This window comes from Sebastes umbrosus, chromosome 21 (assembly GCF_015220745.1).
Source record: "Sebastes umbrosus isolate fSebUmb1 chromosome 21, fSebUmb1.pri, whole genome shotgun sequence".
Taxonomy (NCBI): Eukaryota; Metazoa; Chordata; class Actinopteri; order Perciformes; family Sebastidae; genus Sebastes; species Sebastes umbrosus.
The window spans coordinates 2,863,451-2,878,772 of NC_051289.1; the positions used below are offsets into that span (position 1 = coordinate 2,863,451).

At 41.1% G+C, this 15,322-nt stretch overlaps 1 long non-coding RNA gene across 2 annotated transcripts; it reads right to left on the reverse strand.

Annotated features, from left to right (window-relative positions):
- Positions 1 to 4,945: 4,945 nt before the first annotated feature.
- On the reverse strand, positions 4,946 to 15,102 carry LOC119480651. Of its 2 annotated transcripts, none has more exons than XR_005204978.1 (3): positions 14,911 to 15,102; positions 5,626 to 5,731; positions 4,946 to 5,492 (listed from the first exon to the last, which is right to left on the reverse strand). It is a non-coding gene; the product is annotated as an uncharacterized LOC119480651 (long non-coding RNA). The 2 variants fall into 2 exon arrangements; XR_005204979.1 differs by having other exon boundaries at positions 5,626 to 5,734.
- Between the last annotated feature and the right edge of the window lie 220 nt (positions 15,103 to 15,322).

Here is a 15,322-nt window from a genome sequence, read left to right on the forward strand (position 1 = left end):
AATTGGAGTACAGTCACTGCAGTTTGTCTGTTTTTATCTCTGTTCTTTAGTTCTTTCAAATTTCATACAGCCAACTGTTGTTTTAGTGCAATCATTTTTATATGTTAAAACACATTCTGGTTGTAATTTAGTTCTGTGTTTTAGCAAACAAACTGAAAAATCTACTTTTAGATCTTTCCTTTGATCACAGACCAGCCAGGTCGGTAAACATTTGGCATTTTCATCTCTCATATGTCATATTACATTAGTCATAAATACATTTCACTTTGTGCCACTATAGGCTATATGTGTGATCTGTTGGGGATTATCTTCTCTATAGTGAGAAACCTAATGTATGACAGATTATGTGAACCCGAGGTTCAGCAGGCAGACACAAAGCACATCCATGAAGCATTGAGGATAATGAATACTGTATTACCCAGCGGAGTTGACTACCCTCCCCCCTACACAGAAATGGGCTGAATCAAAACACGCTTTCTGCCTTCTGTAATCAACATTTAAAGACGGCAGTAGAGCAAAAAAAGTTGCTTAAAAATACTGATTTAAAGATGATTTATTGACTGGCTGCAGAGTCTGCATGTTTATTTCTTTAATTCCTTTCTAATGAATTGCATTGAATGCAGTTTGCTTTTTTAATTTACATTGGGATAAGAAGGTTGTGACTTTAGCAAATCCTCATTTTGTCTCTGCAAAGCCTGTTTAGCACTTTATTAGTTCAAACTTATTGGCAATTTTCTCTTTACTAGGCATGTCTCACCAATTCTGAATACCGTGCATCAGTCCAGGCAGTGAGATAGATGAAAAAGAAGCATGCTCTGCCCTCTGGTGTTCATTTGCAGTGAAATCTTCATAATGTCTGACTCTTCCACTGCTATGTTCTTCCCCATCTGCTGTTTTCTTGTGAAGACGCCATCTAACGTCATGTGCAGAAGTGCCATTTCCATAATTGCTTTGCTTGAAGATGATCCTTGATTGATGTTCGTGCATATTGTCAGGGCATCAACATGAAAAATGGATGTTCTGGTGTTGACAAGAACAAGAGAAGACAATTCATTTCTCATGTTTACATGAGGCATAAATCCTACATGAGAGTGCTTATCCTGCAGAAAATGTGCAGAGCTGACTCGTAGCAACAAGGTCGAACCGTGGTGATAATGTGACGTGCGCGCTTCTAAAGTGTTTAAACTGTGTCGAGTCTAAAAAATGAATAAAGGCAGATTTGGGACGATCTGATCTCGCATTCACAGCGAGCTGGTGGAATCCTTTGCATCTGTGAGCTTCTGATGTAGATATAAGCTCACAGATGCTTCTTCTGATCTCGGCAGGGGTTCGTCTGCCTCATGTAGATACTGTAGATACGTACAGTAGACATCTTCTTCAGGCTGACTGGCTAAGGGAGATGTAGGGAAGCTAATCCAAAGGACACCGGAGATTTTCCACACGTAAAATGCTCTTTCACCTGCAATAAATGCACATTTGCTTTTTGCAAGAGCTGTCTGTGCAACACAGTTAAGTGTCATCTTGTTGAAGTTGCAATGAATAATTAATACGATTACAACATAATAAATAGCACGCCATTTTAAGGACATTCGGTGTGTCATGATAACACATCATTTTTAACACGTTCTCATCCCAACTCGTCACATACAGACGCTTTGTCAGACCCATCGATGCCATTTTTCCGTCGCACTAAACATGCGCATAATGTTGTGAATTAAACAAAATCACTTGCTTAGGTTTAGGCAACAAAACCACTTAGTTAGGTTTAGGAAAAACAGCATGGTTGGGCTTAAAATCACTATGTTTTTACAGTGCAAATGTGACTTGACGTGAACACGGGACAGGAACGAACAACTGATTGCTACGTGAAAGTAAAACGTAACGCACGGGACTAGAACAGCGGTCTCCTGGATGAAAGCTTTGTGTTTGTTGGACATATCCACCTCAACTCCCGCCCACCCTGTGTGTCTCTTTTGCTCTTTATAATACGTCATCATTGCAAGTTCCCTGTGCATTTACTGTTGCCGAGGATGGGTTTATATTGTAGTTAATGGAAAGCCCGGTGCATCTCATACATACTTTGTGCAGCAGTATCGAACGCCGACGGCCGTGACAAATCATCGGTATTTGACGCCCTGGGAATGAGAACTGGCATTTCACGCCACGAGGTTAACGTTGTGAAACGTCTTTTTAGCATGTCATTTAATGCCACGTTGTTACCGTGACACGGTCGTGGTTTAGGCAACAAAACCACATAGTTAGGTTTAGGAAAAACATCATGGTTGGGCTTGAAGTAAGAATGTAAACTAAGTAAAATACATACGGAAACAGTGTAACATAAGTATCGAAAACATGTCAAAATAACATTTTGGGACACGAACAGCTGATTGAAAGTCCTGTGTTTGTTGGACTCATCCACCTCCCGCTCACCATAAACAGTGTTTTTATTCTGCACCACTAGCTCTGAGCGTAACATGCATTTACATTGCAGTCAGTACAAACTACATGGCGTGAAATGACATGCCAAAAGCAAGAATGACTTGAACAAATTGCTGTGTCATTCAAACACCGTTTGTTGAGACCGGGCTGATGAATGTACACATTATGGTATATTCGGTTTGTAAACCTTTTTTCTCCGTCTATATAGAAATATTTCTATTTCTGTTCATTTCATATTTCTCACACCTTTGCTTGTCACTTTGCAGCATATTTTAAAAAGACTATTATGGTCACAGAAGTGTGAACTGACATGTATGTATCCTGCCTTACTGTTATTACCACCGACTCTGACATGATAAAATGGCTCACATCAACCTCAAGTGGTTATTACTGTACAACTGGGAATCTAAAAGCTCTAATATATCTGACTTGGTGCTAAATGTCTGAAAGCAAATGTCAGCCCCGGTCCACCATTCAAGCTTAAAAGCAGTTTTAATCATGCAAACTATTTTTTTTTTACCACCACTCGCCCGACATCTGCTGGAGAAGTAGTCATTCAGTCTGAAAATTACACTTGTTATTATGCTGCGTTTATGTCATGTGGGATGGATGGGAGCAATTGGAAAAATCCCCATGGTAACGACCATCAGACATAATGGTGATTGCCAGTGTTGCTCACAATAACTGTAGTTTAATGATCGAAATCATAATTAAAATAATAAAAACCAGGATACTAATGTGCATGTACACCGTGACACTGTTTAGTGCTGTGTTTTTGTATTTCCTGCTTCACCCATTAGGTTTCTAAGACTCTTCATCAGTCCAACACTGTAAAACATCACACAGGAATTTGGTGAAATTATGTGAAATTAGTTTAAAGGTACAGTGTGTAGGATTTGGTTACATTTAGTGGTGTGGTTGCAGATTACAACCAGCTGAGTACCCCTCCGCTCACTTCCAAGACTGCGGTGACGGGAGCCGCCGAATGCAAAACCCTGGTATCGCTGTTCGCCTCACTCAGAGACCATCCATACTGTGATAACACTTCTTTACTTTAGGAGCAGCGGAAGTACGACGGAGTATTAGGGCCACATTGAGGGAAAAAAAATCTGAGATTTTGAGAATTAAGTCATAATATTATGAGAATAAAGTCAGAACTTTACGAGAAAAAAGTCGTAATATTACGAGAATAAAGTCATAAGTTTACGAGAAAAAAAGTTGTAATATTAAGAGAATAAAGTCATAACTTTACGAGAAAAAAGTTGTAATATTACGAGAATAAAGTCAGAACTTTACGAGAAAAAAATTGTAATATTACGAGAAACAAAGTCAGAAGTTTACGAGACCATAACCTTAACTAGTCGAGATCAATGCCTAATCTTGTTTCCCAACTTGAGGGTTACCTTCTAGATATGACCGGTAGACCTTGTCCGAAGCATACTGGAGATTTTTTCCAAATTGGTACGACATCCAGGTATTTTGGCATTCTGTAGATTCTGCTTTTGTTTGCATACTACATGCTACATTTTGACCAAACCAGTACGTATTTCTAGTGTAATATGCGGTCTCAAATACAGCTATTGATTCACAAGAGAAAAATCATTAATTTAAACAGCTCTAAAATGATGAATATATCCACAGTGTGTGGAGTGGAGAGCTGTTCTGACTGACTGCCTAATTACACAACGTTGCTAATCAGTGTTGAAACATCTGTTAACACAGCGACATTCTGGATGCACAAACTGCTCAAAAACAGACAAGTCAAACAAAGACTTAGGTTCAGTTCATTAAGCACGCTGGTACCAACAGAAAAACAAGTTATGTATTCCATTTTAATAATTCTCTGTAATCAGAATCCTTTATTAGAAAGATGTGGGGATTTCATGGACTCAAGGTTAACAAAGATTCTATTAAGCATCAGATTAAGGTTGAGGATGACTAAACTAATCCACATACACTGGCCTATACTGTAGTATATACGTTACATGTTAAACCCTGTAACATGAGCAGCGTACTGTATTATAACTACACAGTTTTGCAGTGAGAGGATACAGTTAGACCAGTTCTCAATTAATCCAGCAGATGTTGCTCTTAGACAAGATTTTAGCTTCATGGAGCTCACAGCTGCCATATTTCGTCTCAGTATTTACTGCACTACTAATCCTAAACTGGATTTTGTATTTCGTAACAGCTGATTAACAAAATTAAGAAAAAAATATTTTGACTTTGTCAGATTTTTTTCCAATATTTTCCTTTTGTCTTTGGGAAATACTGGATACTTTTACCTCTTCAACTGACTGGAAATTATTCTAATGAAACAATCTAATTAAAATAAATGGTTGACAACACCTGATACAGAAAACTGACTCAATAAATTATCATTTTGTCAGGTACGTACTTTATATATCAGTTATCACTATAGTTTGTTCAGTTTGTCCTATTGATCATTTTAAAAGAGACGACGTTCATCATACTAGAAAAATATACCATATACCAGCACACGCTATGATTTGAATATGCAATTTCACTTCTATTCATCTTGATATTGAAATGTTTGCTCAACAAGAAATGAGTAATCAACGAGCTTCCAGCTGCAGCTTCCTGTTCAAACCCATATATCCAAACTGAGAGTTTCCTGTGGGGAAGTGCTCACAGTCTCTTTAGAAACTCATCAGAATCTCCCCATTTGCCCTCTATTTGATGGATATGTGGAGTATCATTCACCATCATCCCGGTACCTTGACTGCATTCTCAAATCAGGTTTCCATGACAACTCGGCTTGAAGAGTTGATGGAGAATAGGCAGCAGCAGCAGCAGACAAAGTCACTCCTTGACGTTTGACTACTAGACCCAATTTGCAAAATGTTCAGATTGAAGTTAAAGAGTTGTGATGGGATGGAAAGGTAAGGTTCTCTCTGAATTAGACTGAGCTTAATGATGCCTGGACAGAGCCGTTCATCATGCCCTCCTTCACTGTTTCGCTCCAGTTAGCTGCAGAGGGGACGTCACACAAGAAGCCACCTGCAGAGCGGCAGGGTGGAGTCTGAAGGGAGCTGAGGATTGAAAGTGAAACAGCAGGATTTATCACATAAAATAACTACAAGGGAACTCGTCTTGCCTCTACCAATGCCATGCCCTATCTCGCAATGTTAACGAAAGTGAAAAAAGTAATTTGTGTATCCGCACCGTGTTTCATATCTGCTCCAAAATGTAATGGGTCTTCCTTCTTCCTCCTATGCTCCACCCGTCCACCAAGAATCATAAAAATCCAGCCAGTAGTTTTTCTGTAATCCTGCTGACAAACAGAACATCCTAAAATGTCTAAATAGTGTGTCCTTATTCCCTCCTACATAACTTGATCTGAATCCAAAGATTGTTTAGAGAATATGATAACAGATCACAATGCATTCTGGGTAAGAAAGTGCCCCTTTGAATGTACACCATTGTGCACTTGCTCCGTCTGCCCTTGAATGATTTAATTCAAAACTCCACAGTAAGGTACAGGAGTAAACAGTAATGGTGGAGGAGGAATTTAAAGGAGCACTTCACAGATTTAGCTTTGTACTCCTTTAACATCGCTGGACTCAAAAAGGACAGTTTAAAAAAAAAAGAAAATCAATGCTGCAGAAGCAGAGATATCATCTGTTTCATTCCATTCATTTCCTTGTCAAAACGTGGTGTAGAGAATGAGTCCTTAGTCCAAGTGAAGGAGTTCAAGTACCTCAGGGTCTTGTTCGCGAGTGAGGGGACAATGGAACGTGAGATTGGACGGAGAATCGGAACAGAAGGGGGATGGTATTGCATTCGCTTTACCGCACCGTTGTGATGAAACGAGAGCTGAGCCAGAAGGCAAAGCTCTCGATGTACCGGTCAATCTTGGTTCCTATTCTCACCTATGGTCATGAGGGCTGGGTCATGATTGAAAGAACTACATCGCGGGTACAAGCGGCCGAAATGGGTTTTCTCAGGAGGGTGGCTGGCGTCTCCCTTAGAGATAGGCTGAGAAGCTCAATCATCCGTGAGGGACTCGGAGTAGAGCCGCTACTCCTTTTGCGTTGAAAGGAGCCAGCTGAGGTGGTTCGGGCATCTAGTGAGGATGCCCCCCTGGGAGCCTCCCTAGGGAGGTGTTCCAGGCACGACCAGCTGGGAGGAGACCACGGATCCCCCAGTCAGAGCTGGTTAATGTGGCCCGGGAAAGGGAAGTTTGGGGTCTCCTGCTGGAGCTGTTGCCCCCGCGACCCGACCCCGGATAAGCGGTTGAAGATGAGAGAGATGAGAGATGAATGTGGCGCTTACATTACCTACATTAGTCCTCAGTCCCAAGAGACGCTCACTCGTGACATCACTTGAGGACATTTATCAGACTAGTCCAGTGTGTGGCGTGGCCGTTTGGATTGTGTGCCCGTTCGGAGCGAGCCTATTGCTCGGTTCCCAGTATAGCCTCCCGGTATTGCTGCTTGCAGCGTTGTCAAGAACCTCTCATCGCTCATTGACTCCAGGGAAGTGAAGAAGAGTTTGGTTGTAACGTTAGTAGGCTTTATGCAACTTTTTTCCACATATGTAGCAGCAGCAGTAGTAGTAATACTCCCCGACACCTGGAAACTAGAATCGGTGGAGTTCTCCTTTAAGAACTGGAGGAGCAAGGAGGAACTCTATTCAGGCAGATAATGGAACAAATGTTTCTGTACTTTATTTTCATTAATATGTATACATACAGTAAGCTGAAAACATTTTCAGAGTGCACCGACCCAGTCACACTAGTATTCATAAAAGCACGATTTTAGACCGCAATCAATATATTTTGGAGGTTTTCATGTAGAGTTCAACTTTTGCTCACTTTTACATGCAAATGTGTGCCACTGGCTGATTGCAAATCATCTTGACGGAGCTGACCTTTTGAAGAAAGGTTATATAAACCTGCTCTGTTGGGGGCAGAAAGACACGGCTGCCAGCCTGACCACAAGTTATTGACCTTGATCTTGTTGTTGTGAATTTACTCATTGTCCAGAGTATTCACTGTGTTACGCTTTCTACATATGTTGTGAGGATGCTCAAAATAATAGGATGCTCAATTCATTTTCCTGCTCTTCATTTCTTGGCCTGACCAGCTGCAGTCCAGGGGTTTATGACGCACCGGGGTATGACTGTACAAACCACATTACCGGAGGCAAAGCTCAACAGTTTGTTTGAATCAAACCAGAATAAAAGTGTTTCCATTAATGACACTTTAAGGGCTTCGGATAAAAGCTTCCCCCAAATATTGTTACACTTAATCAAAAGCTGAATGTCAAGTGAATAAAGAAGCCCTTTTACTGATACTGTTTCCCTCCAGACTGCTTTTAAAGCACTCGCCTTTCTAAAGTGATTTTTAATACTTTGCCGTATGTAATAACAGAAGGCTTCACATTTCCATTTAGACGGAGGGTTTTTCTTTCAGCTGGAATGTTACATTTCTTAAAATTTGAATCAATGCCAAATCTTGTCAAGCAGAAAAGTAGCTGCTCTCCAAGGACTCATACTTTTCACTTCTGTACAAAGTTTTCTGGTGAAGTGGACCACAAGTACAAGTTGTAATGTATTCGGCAGACTCTTGTAAAGTTCTTCAAGTACAGTTTTTTTAGGTTTTTCCCCGGTCAGGGGCACTCAAACAGTTGACTGAGTGGTTATTAGTTTATCCCGTCCGATAATAACAATAACAGCGTTTACAATGGTCTCATCTACACCTGGTATCAACATGTTGAAAGTTCACCTGACTCCCCTTTTTATTGCTTTCTTAAAGGGACTCTATGTAAGAATCAGAAATTGCTTGTTAAGTCAATGAAAGTCAGCGTCCTGTTGCTCGCGCTTGCTCGCTCTACATAGACATGAACGAGCATCGGTCAAAACAGTGAGGCGACACACGTCAGCTAAAACCACAATATCACTCTATATTTCAGCTGCTTGGCAGTAATGTTAGCTGACCAGACGAAGGTCTCTCCATGAATCAATGCTGATCCGAACAGGGGAGGGGAGACATCAGAGTTTTGGTCGGAGACGATAACGTTTCTCGCTGCGGAGCCCCGTCACTTCACAAGACACGGGAAACCTCTGTTGGTCTGGAGGAGCTGCAGCAGTTATTTCTGCACAAACGTCCACTGTACATTCACTAGATATTCTCAGAGCTAAACTAACTCTTCTGCAGTGTGGAGTGTGCGCGCATACACGTGAGAGGTGGAGTGAGAGAGCGAGTGCGAACGAGCGTGGTGTGTGAGTGAAGGCAAGCAGGCAGAGGAGCAGAGACTCTGGCCTTGGAGACTAAAGCTACGGTCGGGAGATTAAAGCAGGAAGAGTTAACACTGTTTTGCAAGACGGACTTCACTAGATATAGCTTTGCGGTTTTGGTTTTTCTGTGTAGTTTGTGTTGGAGTCTGAGTCTAAACAGCGTAGCCACACACGAACACGCATGGGACACTGACCTGCAATGGTTTATACGTGTCAGGAGTTACAAACAGTACCTTTAAGCTGCCTGTCAAACATAACCCTTTCCTCTGATTATCAAAAGTCCGTCGAGCCTGGACAACAGCGTTGCTTCAGGGGGGCTGGAGGAACCACTTTGACATGCAAGACATGCGCTAGGAAGGCTCGTTAGTCCAGACTGAAGTATCGGGAGGCGGCTGTGCCTTCAATATTAACATGATAAATGTAGCATCATTGAGACAGAGACACATCGTTTCATCCTGTGTATATGTATATGGATGAGTTGACTATAAAGTTAACTATAACTTGCATATTAAGATATTAATCGCACTGCGGGAGAATACAGATAAAGTATCCAGATACAAATTCTTAATACCAGGTAGAAACGGGGTCGATGTGTGCAAATGAAACAACAAAATGCCTGACTACCAATGTTTACACTTTGTACTGTCGTTGTGATAACTTTATAATAACCATCATTTATAAATGGTAAATTGATAGTTAATTAAAGTTAATTAATAGTTATTTTACTGTTAACAAACAACAAAATGATAATTAATATTGTTTCCTAATTATTAATAATGCTATATTTTCTGTTATTCGTAATATTATGACTGTTAAAAAGTCATAATATTACGAGAATAAATTCATAACTTTATGAAAAAAAAGTCGTAATATTACGAGAATAAAGTCATAACTTTACAATAAAAAAAGTCATATTACGAGAATAAAGTAATAACTTTTTAATAAAAAAAGTCGTAATATTACTAGATTAAATTCATAACTTTACAATAAAAAAGTCATAATATTACGAGAATAAAGTCATAACTTTACGAGAACAAAAGTCATAATGTTACGACCCCATGAACTCACCACCACTCAACTATTTTAACACAGTGGTGGAAGAAGTACCACAATGTCAAAATACTCACACAATTCCTGCATTCAAAACAAGTATTATCAGCAACATGCACCTATTGTATCTGTACTGTTTTTTCGTATATATTTCATTGGCTTCAGGAATTTTTTTAAGGATTCCGATCAGCCTGAACATTAAGACCTCTGGGTATAACACATGTGCCCTGTAAATGATGACGCGTTGATGACGCGTGATCTCGCCTCTTTCCCTTCAGAGAGAGAGCGGGGAGTAGTGGGGGACAACTGTAGAATCTGCATTTTTTCACATTGAACTCGGTGAAATTACAGTGGAGTTCAACCAAAACACACTTGGTGATTGTTGGAAAGAGTAACGACGCCGGTTTAGGTGAGTTTTACTTTGTTGTGTTTTACGATGTTCCGCTACGTACAGCTGATAATGGCGCAAGCTGAACGGAGAGGGGGGGGCAATAGTACTCGGGCAACTTGGCGGAGGTCTGCGTTCGCCGAGAGCCATTCTATGTTTTCTTTAGTGTATAATCACCTGAAAATAAGAATTGTTGTGTTTTCGTTATCTTAGAATGAGCCATTCATATCTACATACGGAGCGAGTCCTCTTCATGGAGCTGGCCAATTCATATTTTTGAGAGGCCAATTCATATTTTTGTGTCGGCCACACAAGAAAAGTATCAGTTGGTTGAAGCCGCCAAACCCTACAAACTGGACCTTTAAGTTATGACCTTTGAGCTGCTTTTGCAAAACAGTTAAGTTATCTGCCATCAGCCACCAAATGCAAAAGAAAAAATTAATTTTCCCTGAATTTCCATTTCAAAGCCAACATTTCATTTGAAGAAGAGACGAGAAAATAACAGGAAAAAACAGGCGCTTTGGATGTGTATCATTAGCTGATGGACAATTAGATTAGAGTATGGCTGCTGTGAGCTCTTTTGCATCCATGCTGCCCTCTCATTAGCACCAGCTCTTGTATATATCAGTAATTTTGTTGAATGAGCGACGCGTGCCCTGCATGGTAATACGCCCATGCCGGTGTCTGTGGCTGGAGTTATTACCAAATATTGCTAAATTGCAACAGAACTCATTTAGCAAACACTCAGAGACAAAATTGTAAAAAAAAAAAAAATGAAATGAAATGAGGACATCGGGGTGAATCAGCCCTTTCGTCTGCGTTTGATGCTTACTCACAGTCTCATTTGCTAGGCAGGCTATAAATTCTACTAAGTGGCCAATATTCGTCGAGCGTCTGTCACATCTCATTATTTTATTAACTCAACACCGACCACTCTGACGCCTCACTGGGCTATATTATTTGTCTATCCTTCTACGTCTGCTTGTCCTCCCTTTCCCTTTCCCTTCTCCCTGTTTAAACAAAAACATGATCTTTGTTGCTAAGATCCTGTCGTCCAATCCCCAGGAGCTTCGTAGATGAATACTGATCACAACAAGGTTCCCAAGAATCAATTTCCATCTCAGAGTGGTGTTGTGAGTAATAAACCAGACGTGTTCTTACAGGCATGTGCAAGATTTAGAAGGAAAAAGGGGTAAAACAGATCCTAAACAACTGGAAAGGGAAATATATCCTTAATTCAGACTCTCCTTGAGTGACAGCATTGTTGTTCAAAACAACTTCTATTTGTTTTCTTGACATTTTAGCTCTTGTGATCATGTGACTGACTGTCCTCAAATGACTGTCCTCTCTAAGTAGTACTCAGACAGATGTGTGACGTTGTTGTACTGCCACAAACGCAGCATTACACGGAGGAAGGATTTCGATCGAGAATGGATGAATGGAGGATTTTCAAAGTTCAGATTTCTCTAATTCAGTGAGTGATCTTAATGTTTCTGACCCATTGTTATAGGACACAACAGTAATACATCTTCTTATATAGCCTACTGTGTGCTTTGGCTACATATCACACACAACTTGTACACCAGTTTAATTATCAAGCTGATCTTTTGTCTAAGCTAAGCCATGTAGTTTAAATTGTCTTAAACTTAACGCTTGTATATTCTTGATTTTTCTTTTAGTCAACACTTCAAATCGTGATACGTCTTCTTCATTTGTGCCATAAAGCTCCATTGTTGTTAAAAAGCTATTAAAAACACATCAGTGAGCCACACTGTGTCACTGGGTGACATGTTCCTTCATCACCATAAACACACACACTGTTTATTTGGACTCAATCCCACACACACCGTCCTGCTGCCACAAACACTCACTAGAGCGCCACATGTGGATTAATCCACCGCTGAAAATAGTCCCCAACAAATGTCCTCCTATTTCAGTCACGTATTTTAGGAAATTTTTAACCAACTTTAAACTAAATTTTTGTGGGCTGTTTTTAAATATTCATGTTTTAATTAGGAACCGGTGGACTTCAATGTACGGGGTCGGGACACATGCGTGCTCGCATTTGCACGCTCGCGTGTGGCCGCTGTCTCGTCTCCTCTGCCTGCTTGCCTTCACTCAGACACACCGCGCGTTCTTGCGTACTCGTTCCACCTCTAGACGTGAACACGCGCTCACTCCACACTGCAGAAGAGTTAGTTTAGCTCTGAGAATATCTAGTGAATGTTCAGTGGACGTTTGTGCAGAAATAACTGCTGCAGCTCCTCCAGACCAACAGAGGTTTTCCGTGTCTTGTGAAGTGACGGGGCTCCGCAGCGAGTAACTGTTGTTGTCTCGTTACCGACCGGGTGCCGGTGTCTCCCTCCGGCTGCGGTCGGAGAGAACAGGGAGACTTGCTGCAGAGCCCCGCTGCCTCAGACTGTGCTGAGGCAGGAAAAGCCAACACTAGGATCAGCATTGATTCATGGAGAGACTTTCGTCTGGTCAGCTGACTTTAGTTGACTTCACGGCCACAGGTGTCGCTGTTAACAAGCATTTCTGAAAGTTACAAATATTATTCCCTTCAATGTACTTTATTAAGACTTGATAGCTTTAACGTTTTAGATATGTCACCTGTAAATCTATCTAGATACAATATTAACGTGCTCGGGTGTGAAAGCCTGGTTAGGGAAAAGGAAGTTCTGGTGGGTGGTTAGAAACAGAAAAAACATGTGACTTTGACGCTTGAGACTGCGGTTTGCATACTTTCTCTCGCCAACAGTTAATATTGGCTTCTTCTTATCGGGAAGGCAATGTTTTACCAACACGCACCAAGTCGTTTTAGCTGCCTGAACTGAAGAGGTAGCAGATGAGAAAACGGTCATAATCTCACTGAAAAATGACCTATTGTGTCATTTAGGTATGAGGATTTGTTAAGTAGATACGATTTATTAACTAAGAGCATACATTTATTCATACACTATCTGGTCAAAAACATTGTGGATTTGTGTTTGTGTGTTGAAATGCAGTCTAAAAGCGTTGGGGTGGCATAAGCCCGACACTCCACTGTGAGGGGAAATTGTTCTAGTAGGCTAATGGCTCCTAACTGCAAAGTAGGGCAAAGCAGACAAAATTAAAAACTGCCAGTGGTACTTGAGTTCAATTAACACTCGCTGGAAATTACAGTAGTTGCCGTGTTGTTGTCTTGCGGGCGTACCTTGTGATTTATGTGATGGTTTTAGTGGTGGGGAGCAAGTGAATGATGGCACGGTGTGACCCTTGGAAAATGAAAGAAGTGAGGGTCGGCGAGGGCTTCTACCAGACCTAATTATAAAGCTGCTGCAGCAGGGGCGGACTGTCTGTGCCATTTGCTGCTTTTATGAAACAGCCTTATCAGATGCCATTAACTTCTCTGTGACTATGCAATAAGCGGAACATGTGCTGGGGAACCATGTGTGCACAAAAAACAATATAAACCCGAACACCTGCAGCTGTAAAGTGACACCCAGACGTTTTGGTTTATTGACTTTGTGCAGTCTTGGCTGCCGTGTTGATGTGAGCCTCCACAAACATCAGATTGCATTTGGTGTAATGAACTGTATTACCAGTAGAGCTGTTGTTCTGATTGGTGAAATTGCAACATATTTCCTTAATCCCTGCATTTGCCATCTTTCACCGAAACCTGTTTTGCCGAGAAACGCGACAGGCTGCGATTCCTCTAACCCTTAATGTCAGTTGTGTAACTGTTCAGGGAGTTTAACCCAGCTGAAAGGTGGGCTGGAAAACAGCAAATTAGTCATCTCCTGGCATGGCTCAGTCAGCACATGTCACGGGTCCATTTGGGCCATTTTCTCCCCATAGCCTCAGTTTGCTCATACTGCCGTCTGGTTAACTATAATTGCTTAAATTATTGAGGTAATTCACGTGGTCTGGCGGCGAAGTGGCTCAGCAGGTCGGCGGTTCAATCTCTGCAGTCTACACATGTCCAAGTGTTCTATTGCACGTGAGTGTGCGTGTGAATGATGAGCAGGTGGCACCGCCTCTGCAACCAGTGTGTGAATGCTGGCTTATGTTGTAAAGTGCTTTGAGTGATTGCTAAGACTAGAAAGGTTTTATATAAATGCAGTCCATTTACCACTTGTAAGGACTCCTACAGTGCTGATTTTAAACTCTTTTTAGGGGTTTCATTTCATCTCAGCACCTCTACAATATAAGTGTAAAACCCTCTGAGACCCGCGGGATCGCCGGCATTACAAGAGGCGGTAGTGGGCTCAATCTTGAAGCCATGTGATGATAACTTGTCGGGATGGAGGCTAAATAACGCTCCAAAGTTAGGCTAAATTTGAGCAAGGGAAAAGGCATGGCCATTTTCAAAGGAGTCCCTTCACCTCTCACCTCAAGACACAAAGACATTTCCACCAACTTGAGGCAGGAAAGGCAGAAATTGGTGCATAATAATTCACAAGAATGCAGGAAATGAAGGTCTGATCCTAGAATGGCCCCTGGACTTTAATGCCAAGTTGAATTTGTTGTAGGTTCAAATACTTTTTTACACTTTGTTGGTTTAATTATTTTAGCCTGTGGCATAGAAAAAGGAGAACAATGGATGCACAAATAATTAGTATTTCATATGCATCAAGGTTTAGAGACCCAGGTGTAGAGATCAGGCAGGGGGTCATATGAGGCAACAGCAGGGTTACGCCTGCGACGAAAAACAGAGTCTCAACTGGAGAAAATTTAGTAAAAAATTAGGAGTTAAAACCAAAAATTCCACAATAAAAGTTAGGACTTACCTGAGGGCTAAAGCACAACTCAGGAGGTATGCAAGTAATTGCACTAATTTCTTATTGTTTCATTTATCACTTAGTGGTTACCGTGGCAACAACTACTCTTCCCGGGGTCCATATGAAGAACACACCCAGTATAATCCAACAAAAGCATAATACCTTTACAGCAATACATTCCTCTTAAGAGGAGTTACTATTACATCAAGCATTACTTTGCAGGCCTGTCTTCAATAATAATATATATTTTAGAAAATCTCAACCAGCTTCTTACATGTTGCCAGGCAACTGTCAATCCAATCTGTTGAAACCACACCCAAACAGTCCTGGAGAAGATTAAAGCTTCCGTAGGCAACACGTTTTTTGGCATAATTGGGCAAATATCCCATAATAATCTGTCAGCATATTGTAATTCAAGTGT